Here is a 15,967-nt window from a genome sequence, read left to right on the forward strand (position 1 = left end):
TGACCACAAAACCATTCAATTAATTAATCAATCAATCAATCAAATGATTAAATTATTAGAAAATAATATGAATTTGATTCTACACTCGAATCCCTTTTTTATTTAAGAACTTTATATAAAAGTTATATTAATTGTAATATAATTGCAATCAAACTATTGTTTTATTTAAATCAACAAATATTGGTCTCAATTGTGTCTGAATGTGAGTCAGTGTTACGATTGCATTCAAATTCAATACAATTATCTTTAATTGCGTTTTACTCATGCATTTCGCTTAAGCTTTCGATTACGCGATGATGTAATTGAAAGCCGTGTTTGACTGTGAGTTGAATATAGCTTTCAATTAGTTGTCTAATATAGAGATCGTATTGTAATGTATTGTATGTGTCGTCAAACTGTCTGTGAATGCATTGAATGTATTGAACTATAAGTCGTCTGTAAGTCTGAAACCATATCGACATAACTGTCGAACACATTGTTTGTTGTGTTTACTCAACGATATAGACATTGCTTTCAACAAAACAACAGTTTTTTGTCCAATAATTGTAATGTTTTTTACAAACTTTTATTATTGTAATTATTGTTTTCATATAACTCTATAACACTACCAGTGCTAGCACTGGGCTCATCAAAAGCATCAGTAGATACTCTACCACTTTAACCAAACATACATTTTGATAAACCAATTATTTAATTACCCATGATCAATTATATTTTAATAAATTTTATTATTTTTATTTTTATTTATTAATTTTTATATTAATTATTGAAAAGACATTTGTGTTTCTATAATATGACAGAAATGTTAATATCAAATAACACATCAATTTTAGTATTGAATAAACTTTTAGAAAAAAAGTAAAAATAAATAAATACATTGATTGACACATTATTAGTGAGTAATAAATGTTTGTAATAATAATAATAATGGTTTGCAATGTATTTTCAATAGCAATGGTAACAGATTTGGTGTCTTTTCCATTGAATACTGCTTTTAAATGATTCAATAAATCAATTGCAAGTGCTTTATGTGTGACATCTATATTAATGTTCAGATTTTTTGTGCTATAAATATAGTACTGTATTATTGTTATCATACAAATTTAAAAWCTGTAATTTTGATGATATTTAGCAATAGTGTCGATATTATAACTAGTAATTTATAAGACATTTATTTGTATGAAAGCAATAATATAGTGTTGACAACACATATGAATACCATTTCAAACTATAGTATAATATTATTATCGATAACATGTATCGTAATGTTTGGTCAAATAAAAGCTAAAAATAATGTCATGTCATTGATATAGTTTATATGGTAGTGAATGGCATTTATTAAGCCATCACATAGTAGTAAATTATATGTGATATTGATATGAATATGAATTTAGTTGACTCGGTGTAGAAATGTTGGGCACCGGTAGTCAACTGTAATGTTTGTGCGATAAGTCACATAAAATAATATTAAGGCATAAGTACAACACGTTTGACACATTGATTATCGGATATCTCATATATTGCAACACTGATGGGCACTGATAGCTCAATATAGTGTATATATCGTATAATAGTTTTATTGGTTACTGTAAATGCTGTCCAACATTAAGGACCAGTTTGTCTGACCATTGCTGACAATAACAGCTAATGGCATCCGTTTGTAAAATGACATCAAATAACACCTAATAAGATGTCATTTAAGACTAATGTCTATAACCATTGTTTAGGGCTATTTAGCACCGATTCACATAAAAAACTTAACAAATACGAGACATATATTATTTTTGTTACAATACTTGTAATGCCATTGTATTTGCTTTTTATTGATGTATAATATCTTATGCTTTCTTTGAATGGTAATCCAAATTAATTGGATGTATCTTTAGTTTGTCCACTTGTTTATATGTATGGATGTCTACCCAGACATCGACAATCTCTTAATGAGATACAGAATCGCATGTTTTGTGTTTAAAACAAAATAATAAACATTTGTTTTACATATGCTTTTATTTAAGACTTATTTTATTACTGAATTAGACGATTAGTTACGTGAATAGTTTGAACGTATGATTTGAAAAGTAGTGAAAAATACAAGAAAATAGTTTATAAGAGATTTATAACCATTAATAAAATATTATGTCTTGTGTGTGACCACAGCTGTTATGACCACTACTCAAACAGTTGTGTAAAAATATAAACTAATCAATCAAAACATTTTCATATACATTCAACTTTCTCTATTATACAATATAAAAGTAGTATAAAACATTGCAATAGACTTAAATTTCATTAAAATCTAAGTTATGTAATATATCATTATTTAATTTGATTAAAGTTTTTTTGTAAACTTGATTTAAATTGATTATAATATTGTGCCCTTGGATCAATTTAATAAATATAGTTAAATTAGTTTTAATTGACCAATTTTGTACTAAATTACACAATCTCATATAGCTTTTAAATATATTGGTCTATTTATTTAAACCAAATATACTGTACCATTGATATTGTATTTAATTAACATTAATAATTGTGTTATTTTAGTGCAGTACATGGATAAATTTAAAAAGTAGCCCTTAATATATAGTAGTTATTATTAACATATACTGTAATGGCATATAAGTGCTTAAATAAATGGCATAAATTTATTTAATATATATACTGTACTGTATTTACTACAATATTGCAATGGTATCTACAATAGACAATGCTTTAATACAAAAGTGGTTCATGTATTACTAGGGGTTGTATTGAATTGATGTTTAAGATTAAATAAGGGCTAACATAACAATACTTTTATCTAAAGTGCACATTAAGATCAGTACTGGCTTTTACGACAATACAAATTTGCATATTATCTCTCTCTCTCTCTCTCTTTCTTTCTTTCTTTCTTTCTAGAGTATACTGTATAAATATACATATCTACTCTAACTTAGATAAAAATCATATACAATGCTTAAAATTTATTGCTGTTAAAAATGTTAAAACTTTTTTAATAATTTCAATAAAACTAACACTTAGTGTATGCAATTTATACGCAATCGGTTTTCTATAATATATAATATTTAGAAACACAAGTTGTATGTAATTTTTGTTATTTTGTATTTTTTAAAAAGATATAAAAAGTAATACTTATTATATGTATTTATAAGTTAGTTCAATATTAGATTATAAGCTCTATTGTGTTATTATATAAGCAAAACATGTAATTTTACATTTTAGTGTACTTCTAAATAATACTTTTTCTTTAATAAAACAAAAAAGATTTTTCAAATTATATTATTTCAAAAATAAGTTAAATTAAAATATTTTAGTATTTTCTACAAAGTTTTAGTCTTGTATAGTGTCTTACAAAATGTGTTTAAATGTTTTGAATAATAATTACAGAAATTAATGAAGTGATTTTTAGATACTATGATATTAAAGTATTTTAATTTAAATAATATTAATTTAAATAAATTTATGTACTCCATTTATTTGAATATATAATATCTTTAAAATAAAAACATTAACTTAACAACATCAGTATTATCTAATTTTAATTACTATATAATGAAAACAATTTAATTATTATCTAACTATTATTATTCACCATTTTTATTACATGACTTATAAATACTGTAAATTACTTTATGTGACATTATGACCATAAAATTTATTTTTTCAAATAAGCATTTTTATGTAAATGCATAAAATTAATATTAAGTAAATAGATTATAATTTATAAACATTTGTATTTTATTTTATTTTTACTAATTTACAGTATATATTCATATTTTTTGATTTAAATGTTATAAGGATTCATATTTAGTTTTAATATGAAATATATAAATAATTTAAATAAAGAAAAAAATCAAAATAAGTTATTTTAATTTTTGCGATTTTGCATAATTTTATAATCAATTAGTCGATGTCCTAAAAATATTAAAATAAATATCAATTTATTAAATCATTTGAATTTTAGCTAAATTATAAAATAAATTGTGAATATGTTTTATATTAATTTCATTATATTTTAACAATTTATATTCATTCTTACACAACAATATAGTTTATGTTAGAAACAATAATTTAATTATTATGTATAATTTACTCAAACTATAATAGTTATATTATAATATCTACCATTAGAATTAATTTTATGATTAAAATAAACTAAATTTAAAGTTAAGAATATATTTTGTAATTGTGTAACATTTGGATTTATATTATATTTAAAGAAATAAATATTACCACATAATGTAAATACCATATAATAAATGATTAAAAACATGTAGGATATCTAAAATAATTCATATGGGAAATAAAATTTCCATTTATTAAATTGCAAACTAAATCAAAATAAAATCAAAATCTCGGATTAATGTGTATTTCATTGAATTTACAACATTTCTAGTGATTCACTTATTTCGTTTACATTTTGAAATTGGTTTCAAATAAATAGATTTAAGAGATATTTTTGATATATATTTTTGATATATTTGTGGTACCGATCGATAAAACTTAAACAAAATTTTCAGATACACTTTCACTAAAAGACTTGATGTTATTTGCTTTTTAGTTACACAAATTCATTCACTTACTCTTTATTTGAAATTTATTGAATAAATTTTCAATGAGTGTTTAAAACAATCTATTTATTACATTATTTTGCTTATATTTTTTATATAGCAATTTATATAAAAATCATTTTAAACTTATTATTAAAATAAATATAAATATATACTACAGTTATTTACATCAAAATATTTGTTGTATATTTTCTTAAATTAAATCATTAAAATTTTACCATAAAATAAATTTTAAAATGTGATATTTGAAATATTTCAATATAATAATAACAATAAAATGTAATATAAAATGATATATTATACAATTTTTTTAATTACATTATATATTTGTTTATTATATAATATAACTCAAACATTGAACAAATGTTATTATAACAATAATGAACTCATAAAAATAACATTACCAATAATACTATATTATTAATATGTTACATATAATGGCATATATTCAATATTAAATATTATAACTATAATATAAGACATGTATTAAAACATCAAGAAATTACAACACATATTGTATTTATAGCCATATAGATATTGATTAATATGGAAAAGTTGATGAAAAATAATATTATTGTATTTCCTCTATGTTTTATCCAGAGATTAAATATAGTATAAAATATTAAAACCAAATTGAGATTAAAATTAAATTCAGTGTACAGAATATAAACCGGATTTTACTATACAATAAATACCCAAAAAAGGATTTGATATAAAGTAAACTCAATATAATATATATATAATACTTTATTATGTAATTCCTGGACAACTATTATGAAACATTTATAATAACAGTAATGATTAAAAATCAATAAGAGATACACACATAAGTATTTATATAACGATTCTCTGTGTCTATTGTCTAATGTAGTGAACACTAATTACATGATAGACTCGCGTGATCTTAGTTATCATCAAATGGTGCTCTCAGGGCGTCATTTCTCTCATGTTTTGCTAATATATCACATTTTATGCCATCTTTTCAGCCAAAAGCATAAAATCTTAAACAATACACTCAAATATTTTTGAAGTCTAGTTAAAAATATAAACACAAAAAGTCAATTATAAAAGCAATTTTAAATAACAAAAATCATTTTCTACAAAATTAATATTTCCATTTTGATTTATTTTTTATTTAATAAAAAATTCTTTTATTAATTTAATGAAATAGAAATATTAAAATATAAGTCAAAATTGGTTATATAAAAGCTATTAATGTATATTTGTAATACATTTATATATTAAATATTTGAGAATTTATTCAGAATTTAATCAATAATTTTAAGTAAATATAAAACACAAAATATCAAAAATCTTGTGCACAATATTATGTATTTCTATGTAAGTAAAGATTAATATTTAGATTTATTATTTATTTTATACAAAATTAGTATTAACTTGAATTTATGTGCAAATACAATGCAAAATACGTATTTTATAGAAATAGGATATTAGTTTGACATATATTATATCAATGCACTCATAGGTATAGAATATATTGTATTTTATATAAAAATATAATACAGTATTATATCTAAAGAAATAACTTATATTCAAAATTCATGAAAAACTCTTCGTTTGAGTTCTAAATATAATTGAATTTTTTGTTTCGGATATCGTTTCGACTGAAATGTAATCACAAGTGAATTGCAGTGAAAAACAAGATCACAAATCTTTATATATCCTATATATTGTGTTTTACTATAATTTATATAAAACATATTACTTATAGATTTTGATGGGAATTGAAAAGAAAATGTAATCAATAACAGGATAATGAATTGACTAAATGCAAAGTCCATATAAATAGTCTTCAATAAGGATGTCATTGTCTTACGATTTACTTTTAAAGAGAAAGAGAGAGAGAGAGAGAGAGAGAGAGAGAGAGAATATTCAAAAAACATAAGAAAATAGGAAAATATTGACAATCTTTTTGTCGATTTATTGATTTGAGTTTTACTTTTATAATATACTGTATGGATATAAAACAGTATAATATGTCTTAAGCATGACGCTGTCTAACCATTTACTTTATGGTCATTACAGATGCCATACTATACCACATCATTGTTTTTATATGACAACTCAATACATATAAAAAGTCACAATATATGTGGTATGAACTGCATATAGAGAATCACTGGTTCATACATCAACTAAACCATCAACAATAGTGTATAAATTATAGCTATTGAATGCATGAATATAAATGATGGCAATCAATGAATATTCATTCAACCAATAAATATTTTCTCATATATTATAATAGAATATAATACTTATATTTTATAAATATTTAGAGATTTTAATTTAAATAATTTATTAAAATATTTGTATTTATTTATTAAACTTATATATAATTATTATATTTATCATATATCATATTAATATTATATTTATAGTATTATTATTATTTAATAAAAAATTACAAATCATATCAAATATAAGCTATAATTAATTAGTTAAAATTATGTTAAAATAGTTTATATTATTATACCGTTTTTTGTTTGAATATATATACCCTAAAAAATCCCGCCAATTTACCGGAAAATATGAATAATATTTTATTTTCCCTCCCTTGATCGTTAAAAAGGGAAAATATATTTTATATTAATTCAATAAAATAAAATATTTTGCAAAAAATATTGAAATATTTAAAAATAAATTTTAATTCAATAAATTTAGTGAGACTATTTATTAATAACTTAAATTACAGTTAAATATAATATTTGTTTTATTTATAATTATAATAAAATGTATTTTTTTAGTGTTTAACAGGTGTTAGCACAAGGAAATAAATTCCCTAGGAATTCCCAGGGAGTAGAGAACATAAGGAATTTTTGATAATAAAAAACAAGGAAAAGAATCTGATCTTACCCTAATTATACTAAATATACTAATGCAATTATTGTATTTATAAAATTTTAAAATTTAGTCTAACATTGTATATATTTTTTAACGTTTAATTTTTAAAATATATAAATATTATTATAATAAAATAAATTTATTTGCAATAAAGTTTATATAATTTACATTAGTATTATTATTATATATTTCAAATGACATTTTTTATAAACTAAAAGCATCAATACATGTCACTAATCAATAAAATGTTATAATAACTAGATATCAAAATGCATTTGTTTATACGTTTGCAAAAAATTATTTAATAACTAAATCAAATAACATCAATGTTTATGTTTGAGATTAAAATATTAAATCTTTTACTAACTTACATAAATATATAGTAATATATAAAGTTATTTAATAAAATAAGAGTATAATCAAACAATATTAAATTCAAATATATATTAGTTGACGTATATTTAAATTATACTGTACAAATTATTTTATTAAATTATATTTTTCTTATACTTTACCACTAAATATATTAATATAATATATTACTTAATTTTTTTAATTAAAAAATTATTCAAAATACTTTATAGAATAATTTTAATATAATTTTTTTAAAATATTAAAAATTGATTTTTTTTAAATAATTGATTTTCTATGAAATATGTAATAAAAAGTTCAATTTAATAGTATATAATGCTTTAATGTATACATTTATTTACGATATAAATATAAATTTTGTATTTTAAAACAATTTTATTTATGTAATTTATTATTCTAAAAATATGTAATTCAATAAATCTGATAAATTTTGTAAAACTTTCTCTATAGAGTTATTGAAATCTATAAATTATAAATTAAAACTAATAGTTTATATAATTTTTATAATGATTCTTTGCTAATCTATGATTACATATATACTAAATAATTATTAATATTTTAAAATCTTTTCTAATTTATACATTTTTAATTTAAATTTAAAAATAAATTTAATCTATATTTATTATAATTATAATAAAATATTAACTTAATTTTATTTAACTAAATTGTTTGTAAAATTTGTTTGTAGTTCAATTAAAATATAAGCTATCATTTAATAAATATTTAAAAACATATAAAACAGTTAAAAATGAATAGTTACTATTCAAATCATAAAATTATTTGTTTATAAAATTTAAAAATTTTATTTCTGATATTGATATAGTATATAATTATCTATTATATATAATTACATATATATATATATATATATATATATATAATCAATATAAAATAAATTTATTTTACTTATTATAAATAAGAATGTACTAATATTAGAGATGGGCAAATAGAAAGTTTCTAGAAAATTTCTTATGAATAAATTTCTATAGAAATTTAACTTTATTGTTATACTATGGGAATCCCATAATGGGATCCCCATATCTATAGCTATTGTAATACATAATACAGTACTATACAGTATATATAATATTATACTAGATATTATATTATATTATAGATTACTGTATAATACTATTATACAAATAGGATACATATATAAATAATTATAATTATTATATAAATATAATAGTTATTAAATCAGTTTTGTAAAATTTTATTCATCATTTTAATATATCATAGTTAAATATAATTAAATAAATTAATTTTTTATTTTAATTAATAATTAAAATACTGATAATAATATTTAATTATTACTTGTAAAAACAATGTTAAAGATAACAAATATCGAGAGAACAGAATTAACCATGGGGATCCCATAAATAGAAACTTTTTTAGAAACTTTCTAGAAATTTCTCTATTATTTTTATAAATTTCTCTTTTTTTGCCAACACTAATAGGATAACGCAATATAAATAATAAACACGTAATTTAATTGTATTTATCATTAATAATAAATGTAATAAATTATAACTAATAATAAAATAGAGTTATAAAATTAAAATTGTGTATAAATAAAAGCTATATAAAAATTTTAATGTTGTTTATAATTTATTAATAGTTACTAAATTAATAAATATTAATCTATTTATATTTTCTATCAATAAAACCAGTTAAGAATGCTAGAAAGCATTTTCAGAAAAAAAACTTGAATAGCATTGAAAACCATTAGTTTGTATAATTATAGCGGCTATATAGTAACATATAAAAATTTAAAAACTGGTCAAATATACATAATATAAATATTGTCATGCAAGTTATCAAATGACTCAATATGACAAAATAAACATAACTTTAGTCATGTAGAGTATCAATTGACTCGGTATGACATAATAAACAACTACTCATGTGTGTTATCAAACGATTTATTATAACAAAATAATCTTCAATAATTATATTTTTGCCGTTTATACTTATTCTTTGTATCCGTAGATATCAAAATTTTAATGCATATTTTTTATACTTGTTTTTGATGCTTTATTCAAATCTATAATTTAAAAAAAAAAATTTCTAAAATTTTCTAATACTTTGCCGCCATTTTTTTAAAAAATTATGCTGATATATTATACTATACTTTTATGCTCTTTACAATTCTAAACGTTTTTACCTATTTTTTTTACTTTGGCCGCCATTTTCTTTATGTTCCCGAAGAGATATCAAAATTTTAAGCATATTTTTTATTCTTGTTTTTGATGCTTTATTCAAATCTATACTTAAAAAAAATTTCTTAAAATTTGTTAAAATTTGGCCGCCATTTTCTCTATGTTCCCGAAGAGATATCAAAATTTTAATGCAACTTTTCAATACATTATTAGTAGTCCTCTAACCGAATCTGAAGTCAGAATTTCAAAATTCGCAAAATGAAATGCTACAGACAGACAGACAGACAGACTCAAAAAGCCATTATAGATTTCAGTAAACAAAACTTTTCAAGTTTTTTTTGATAATACAGCTATTACAATTAAATTAAATAAAAATTATCTATTTTTTGTTAATATTAATTATACAAAATCTTAAATAAAAAAATTATTTTATTACAATATATTAATAATTTACTTTAAAATATCTCTATAATTGTATTAACATGTAAAATATAATATGATTTTATAATATCATAATCTGAAATTTATAGTTTTATCATTTAATTATACTCATACTGTAAAATATTTTATATACAGTATATACTAAATTTTAAGAAAATTTAATATAAATATAATTTTTATTTAAGTTTCTAATAAAATTTAATTAAGTATAGGTAATTAATATTTGGATTTTATTTATATTTTATTGTTAACCTAATTGCAAATCTAATTATTTAAATTAAATTTATTTTCCATTTTACTAGACATAACTATTTCATGTCTAGTTATTTTATAATTCATGTAAATATGGATTGATTTATCTCTCTTTATAAAAAATTAAGTTTTCATAACTTTGATGTCATATTAAATATATGAAATTTTTGGGAAATATCTCAATGGAGACAATAGTATTGACTCATAAATATTAATATTTAAATTATATATATTTGCATTAATTTAAAGTTAAAAAGTTAATAAATATTATAATATTTTATTAATTTAATAAAAATTAAATATTTATATTACATTATTACAACTATTACTATTTAAAAATACTAATAATACAGTTTTGACATACTATAAAAATAAATCATATTTAAAATAGTAAAGTAGTGATGAAAAATCAATAAAAAGATAAGAATATGTATATAATTTATATATGGTATACACTGTACAGTACTGTTAAATTAAAATTAAGTAAAGGAAAAGTGATTAAAATGCTAAATAAATACTATATCAACGGTTAGTTAATATGATTAAAATGTGAAAAATATTAGCACTAATTTTTACCTCATTATCTCCACATATAAGCATTTCTTGTAATGGATATAATAATGTGCTAAAAGTGATAACTTAAGAGCAAACTCGACACCAATTTTTCAAAGCTTTAGAATTATAACAGAATATTCTTAATCAGTTTTAATACATAATTGTTGTCAAATAAGTATCACTATATTTAAACATATGATAACATATAATATAAATAAAATATCAGTTTTAAAATGTTGTCACAACTTAAAGCAGAAAATGTTTAATTTTTTTATATCTCAATTCTTGAGCACTGGTATTGAAGTGATGCGTCAATTGTGTAGTGTTTGAAAACATTGCAAACATTAGTAGACATAAGACTCACAAACCGGAGCGCCACTCATGAAAAACATTTCTCGGATCGATAGCTAAAATGTATTCATACGTACTCTGTATTGCAACACAACTATACATAGTATAGTATATAACATAATAAAATAGGTTTTGACTGAAAAACTGAATGCCAAGAGCACAGTGTGGTTAACACATCACTGAATACTTCCCACATCTCATCGCTTATAAAACACTATTCTTTACTTTTCTTTAAATATCTTATCGTAAAAACTAAATAAAAACAAAACAAAATATTTTAATGTTCTTTAATATTAATGAAAATCTTTGAAAAAATATATAATATATAAATTTTAAATTTATAACTGTATAAATAATAGAAACAATATATATATATATGTTTTTATAGAATTATTTATAAAACAATATATAAATGTTTATGAAATGATGATTACAATGACTGATAAACGTATTTCCAATTATAGTCCAATTTTCCCCTCGGAGTGAATTTCCTATTATTGATAGCATCAATGTTTGCTCTCATAATAACATTAATTTTTACATTTAAGTGCTTTTATTATAGAAGATTTTATTGTATAAAATAATTTAATTTAAGATTTAAGAGATTATAAAAAAATGTTTACAAATGTATTTATTTATTGTTAGTTTTTTAAAAGAGCTGGACGCATTAATTAAATATATAAATATGTTTTTTATTTTTTTTAACAAAAATGCTTCAAATTTTATTTGTTGCTTTATCATGCATAATTTATAAGTTAAATTAATTTATTTGCATCAAGTTAGTTTTAATATTTTAATTTAATTTTGATAGTTTTGTTTCTATGAATTTTATTTAAATTATTTTGTATTTATGTTAAAATTAGTTTTAGTGTTAGTATTATATAGTATATGAATACAAATTATTTCTTACATTTACTGATCAATATATTTTGTGCATTTATTTTTTAATTTTAAGTATTTTTAAAAATTACTAAAATGTTGATGTCTTTTTAAAAGTACTGTATATAATATGTGAATATAGTTTTTTTGGAGTATAATTTGATTTTGATTATAAAATTAATTTTGTTATAATGTTTTAAAAAATCAATTTTTAACTAACTTTTAATATTTTGTATAAATTTTTTGCTTTTCATAAAATGTGAATTTTAAAATAACAAATTTAGTACAATTAAAAAATTGGTTATAGAATTCTAAATTTAAAAAAGTCAAATAAATTTTGATAATTTCTCTATAATAATAAATAAAAACAAATTTATTTAATATATGTCAAATATATAGACATATAAGTTAACATTATTTTATGATTATAATGAATTCATTATTTTAAATAAATTATATTTACATTTCTATGAATTTAAGATATATTAAGTTAACAATTGATATTCCATTTTAGCTATAATTAAAAAAATATTTATAAATATATGTATTAAACTTTGAACACAAATATTACCGATACCTTTATCCCATTATTTCTAATTGTATGACTTATACACCGACAGTATATCCATAAATATACTCTACATTTACTTTTATTATAACTATTTTTGTTTAACAATTAATAATGAAAATGAATATACAATATATATATATATACTGTAAGCACACAAACATACACACAGATAGCAAATACAATATATTAATACAATTTAAAATCAAACAATAAACTAAAATTTATGTCAAACTGACCCAACTATATGCTAATCAATTGACAACTATTTTTTTGTATATAAATGAGATGACAACCAGTGATCTGGACCTCTCGTTTAACTCGTTATTGTGTATCAAATATACTGTATATATATATATATTATATATTGTATTTTGTTTTTAAGTTTTTATTAAATAAAATATATGTTTTTAATTCAAATAAGTTTTAATAATTAAATGACAACTATTCTAACAAATTCAATACAGTCTAATCTGATATATATATATATATATTAATATAAATGCAACACATTATAGAATACATGTATTTTGTTTGATAACTTATCATTAGTTCAAAAATGTGATACCCGTTACACCCATACATACATACAATATATTTAAAATATTAATGTATTTCTAAATAATTATACAATTTATTGCTTATAAAATTGCAATATATTCTACATAACTATGAATTTGATTTGATTAGCTTAATGTCATTAAATAATGTCTATATATAGTATAGAGGGTTAAGCAAGGTTTTGGATCTCAGGGGGATATAAAGTTAGGTAAAAATAATTAAAAAATTTTGGCTTAATTCTAAAGTAGTTTAAAACTATTTTACTAATTTTTATTAAATAATTCTTATAAAATGTTATAAAATCACAAAAACAATTAAATGACAATTATTAGTTAATATTTTAATTTTTATAAATTTCAAAAAATAATTTTGGCGTTTAGTGACCAAAAATTTATGTCATTTACCTTTGTTTTTAAGCGACAATTTTTCCGCTTTTATCAAAAACTGGGACAAAATCGGGGTATTTTTGCCACATCTCATACCTCTATACCAGAACTACAAGCAAAAAATGCGTTTTCTTAAAAAGTGCGAACGTAATGTGTGAATCACCCCTTACATCTAAAAGCAAAAATGCTAAGTAGAATATAGTTGTGCCATAAGTTGGACTTTAATATTAAGGTTAAGCAATGAGAAAATGAGTCATTTTATACATAAAAACAAAATTTTAGAATTTTTTCCAAAACTTTTTACTATTATTAAAGATAGTGTCGCTTAAAAATAAAGAGAAACTGATCCCTAAAAATTCAATAAAAATAATATTACGTTTATATTTAGTTAAATATAACATAATTTTAATAAAAATGTATAACTAAATAATTAAAAATATTAATGTTTAAAAAATTACTTATATTACAAGTAAAATATAATTTTTAGATAATTATAATTATAAAATATATTAGTAATCTTCGTATTTATTTTTAAATTTTAATCAAAATAAAATAATAATTTCATATTATTTAACCATATATAGGCATTTTTAAGTAACTTTGAAAAAAAATTTTGTTTAAAAATGAAATAAAAGTGTATACTTTGATATCCATTTTTAATATTTTTAATTTTATTATACCCCCTCTAGAATCTAAAACCTTGCTTAACCTTGCTTAATACATACAATAATTTATACTTATAGTCAATAAAAAAACTTTATATTATAAAGATAATGAATATGATTACTACCCTTACATTAATATATATACAATTTTATAAATATAATCTATAATATAAATAATTCTCTATTATCAATGCATTGCCGCCATTATATAGGCTTTCTTATATAGTGATAAAATTATATATTTATTAATGTAAGCATTTAAAAGATATGTGACTAATATATTAAAACAAAACAAAATTACGTTTTTTTAATTTACATATATATAAATATAATATAACTTAATACATTCATCTTAAAGCAATACCTAAATTATATATTGTAATTACAGTATTTATGTGAACAGTATATGTTGTATGAGTGATAATTACATTGATATACTATATGATAAATACTGTATATAAATTTGCATTTAAAATAAATGTCATTATTTGTTATATTATTTATAAGATAAATATAAGTCAGACTTTTTTGTTAATACCGTTTATATATTAGAATATTTTGTGATTCACTATATTTCAAAACATAGACTCTTCAGACTTATGTTAATAGAGAAACACAACGAATAGTGTAAAGAATATTCTTGTCTTTTGGTATAAATGTTAATAGGATTTAATGGAAACGAGAAGTTGCTTAACGAGTAAAGTAAGGCGAGGACTGATAATACAGTTGATAAGTCTTATAGTTTGATATGACTGTACATTGGATGTGAACGTCGCTCACAATTTCCCATTTGAGCTCCGGTTCCCTTTTTATTCATTTTGTTTAACAAAAAAAAACCAAACAACCAGTTATTTTGTTCATTACATTCAAGACTGTAGAGTCTACAGTATATACTTGAATGTAATGAACAAAATAACTGATTGTAAAGACTATACTAACCAAAGCTATGGATATACTGTATATCATATACAGTGTATTATTATAGTAGTAGTGTTGTATACTTTTACACAAATGTTTGAAAAGTAAACATTTTAAGGCATTTAAAACACATTTCGTAAATTTTAAATTCGTTTCTCATTTATTATATAATTATATAATCAATTAATTGCTTTAACTGCAGCTTTAATTATTACAATAAACAATTAACTATTGCTTATAATGTTAAACCAAAATTAATGATTAAATAAATTTTCCACTATAAACAATTATAAAATAGCTAAATTAGGTTATTTTAAAATAAATTTTATTGAAATAATTATATATTATTCTCATGAGAACAAACACATCACTAATTTTGAAATTTTATAAACACTTTTTAATGACATATCAATAGAAACTATAC

At 20.0% G+C, this 15,967-nt stretch overlaps 1 protein-coding gene across 1 annotated transcript in view; it reads right to left on the reverse strand.

Moving 5' to 3' along the window:
- LOC128962785 (RNA binding protein fox-1 homolog 1-like) overlaps nucleotides 1-15,967 on the reverse strand; it is a 35,984-nt gene that overhangs the window by 7,566 nt on the left and 12,451 nt on the right. The gene's annotated exons all lie outside the window — the stretch shown is intronic.

Source organism: Oppia nitens, unplaced genomic scaffold (assembly GCF_028296485.1).
Source record: "Oppia nitens isolate AA-2021 unplaced genomic scaffold, nextdenovo-longstitch-racon4-pilon3 scaffold10_pilon_pilon_pilon, whole genome shotgun sequence".
NCBI lineage: Eukaryota > Metazoa > Arthropoda > Arachnida > Sarcoptiformes > Oppiidae > Oppia > Oppia nitens.